Genomic DNA, 2646 nt, shown 5'->3' with positions numbered 1-2646 from the left:
TAGAAACATCAATGAGAGAGAAACATCCATCAGCTGCCTCCTGCACGCCCCCTACTGGGGCTGTGCCCGCAACCAAGGTACATGCCCTTGAGCAGAATCTAATGGAACCCGGGACCACTTGGTCCCCAGGCTGACACTCTATCCACTGAACCAAACCAGCTAGGGCTCAAAACTATTCTTTCCTCGATAGCAAACCATTCACTTATTGTCCCCTCTCTCCAAATATAATACAACTAGTGACCTGGTGCATGGATTCATGCACATTGAAAGGAAATGAATTAGAAGTTTGCTGGCGGGGCGGGACTGGGCGAGATGGGCCAGATACACCCAGGAGCCAACCTCCCTCAGTCCCACACCTAAGGTGGCACTGTCACTCGAAGGGCATCTACAGAGTGAGCGGGGCCCCTCCGGCAGGTGGGGTCCCTTGGCCTGGCCTGCAGGGATGGGGCCAAAATTTGCTCTCCCACATCCCCTGAGGGGTCCCAGAGTGCGAGAGGGCACTCTGCAAAGTTGCTGTTGTACAGGGTGTGGAATGCAAACACAAGTGTGTAGTAAGTAAACCAGAATCAGGGCCGACAGTGCCCCAGCAACAACATAACCCATGGCTGAAGGTGGAATTGTGTGGCCTGGTGAGGAATCAGGCTCCCTCCTCTCTGGATCTGGGGTGCATCACCAGAGAACCACCACTGCCCAGTCACCACACCTCGGCAGCTCCTGCATTGAGCGTCTGCCCCCTCGTGGTCAGTGTGCGTCATAGGTACTGGCCAGTCGGCCAGTGGGATGGTCACTTAGCCTTTTATATATATATATATAGATACAGCACAGTAAAATCTTGCCCCTGTTGGGAGACAACGCTCCGTGGGTCTCTTGTGTTTCTGCACATCTTGAGAGCAGAGGTTCTGACTGTCATTTGTCCTACACTATCCTTTCAAGGATGTTTGTAGAACAAAAAGCCTTCAAAGATAGGTTCCCTCCAGAGCAAAGGACAGAAATGCTTACTCTTCACTATAAAATATTTGGTTTCACTAAGCTCAGGGTTCCTCTCCTGTAACACACTGTGTTCAGACATCCAGGAGCTGATGCAAATATGCTGATGCTCGTGCTACATGCAGGGCTATGAAAAATGAAGTCCTTTGTCTCTGACCCAAGAAATCTCATGTCTTCTGCCTGTATCCATGAAACTGCATTAGGCTAAGCTGTTAGCTTGCAACTAGGGTAAGATCTCAGTTCTTGACAGCACCTACCATGTTTGTGCCATGGTGAGAATTATCATGTTTAATACACACATTTTTAACTTACATTATTTCAACTAAATGTATAAGGTCAACAAACCAATAGAGAAAATTTAAATATTGTTCTGCCCTCCCTTATTCTAAGTAAGTGCATGCCTTGGAGTAAGATGTGATAAAGAGTTGAATCTGATATATTCTTAGTGGATATTCGTTTTCAAGTGGATTTCATGACATGGTCATTAGCCATACTGAGTATGGTTCCAAAGTTCAAAAATGCATATTTTTTCATGTAACATAGCCTTTAAATTTAGGCCACCCACTTCTCCTGGTAGTCAGCCAAGGGAGGGCTATATCAGATTAAACACCGAAGGAAAACTCAGAGATAATAAATCAGTCTCCAGTGCCAAGCTCTTCTGATAAATGTTCAAGAACACTTTTCACCTTATGTGATTTTTATTGTTGCTATGGGTCAACTTTAGAAGGTCACACCCCCATAAGTTTTACTCCAGAGGATTGTAATGGGAAGGGGGGCGGTCAGTATAAGGTTCATGGCTGTGGGGAGGGACTATTTTTAAAAAATATTTTTTAATGATCTCAGAGAGGAAGGCAGAGGGAGAGAGAGATAGAAACATCAATGATTAGAGAGAATCATTGATTAGCTGACTTCTCACATCCCACACTGGGGATGGAGCCCGCAACCCAGGCACATGTCCTGACCGGAAATTAAACTGTGACCTCCTGGTTCATAGGTTGACAATCACTGAGCCATACCAGCCAGGCGAGAGGGGCTATTTTAATGGTTACAAAACTTCTTTTACAAGGGAATATAGCATGTAGTTATCCTTACATTTATACATCACTTCTAAAGGATTTGAATCTATTCCTTTTTCATATCCAGAGACTAAAGACTCCCATGAATTTGATTTTGACTTCTTGGACAGCCTGCTAAATTTTGAAGTATAGCAATGACCTTTTCTTTTTTATTAAAGCAGTATTTTTTAAAGTATTTGTTCCTACTTAATTGAATTATGTATCAAAGTCAATCAACTACATCTAAAATATTTTTCCAACATTTATAGGGAACTCATATAACTTAACAAAAGGAAGATAAACAATCCAATCAAAAAATGGGCAAAGGACCTAAGTAGACACTTTTTAAAAGAGGACATCCAGAAAGCCAAGAGACATATGAAAACATGCTCAAAGTCACTAATCATCCGAGAGATGCAAATCAAAACAACAATGAGGTACCATCTTACACCTGTCAGAATGGCTATCATCAACAAATCAACAAACGACAAGTGCTAGCGAGGATGTGGAAAAAAAGGAACCCTCTTGCACTGCTGGTGAGAATGCAGACTGGTACAACTTTATGGAAAACAGTATGGAGTTTCCTCAAAAAATTATAAATGAA

General features: G+C 43.2%; 1 long non-coding RNA gene across 2 annotated transcripts in view; it reads right to left on the bottom strand.

The window, feature by feature from the left end:
* The window catches only part of LOC102751283, a 33766-nt gene that overhangs the window by 30161 nt on the left and 959 nt on the right, over positions 1-2646 (bottom strand). The window lies entirely within an intron of this gene.

Source organism: Myotis davidii, unplaced genomic scaffold (assembly GCF_000327345.1).
Source record: "Myotis davidii unplaced genomic scaffold, ASM32734v1 scaffold964, whole genome shotgun sequence".
NCBI classification, from domain to species: domain Eukaryota; kingdom Metazoa; phylum Chordata; class Mammalia; order Chiroptera; family Vespertilionidae; genus Myotis; species Myotis davidii.
Note: the sequence above shows the minus strand (reverse complement) of the source record. Positions and strands in the feature narration are given on the sequence as shown.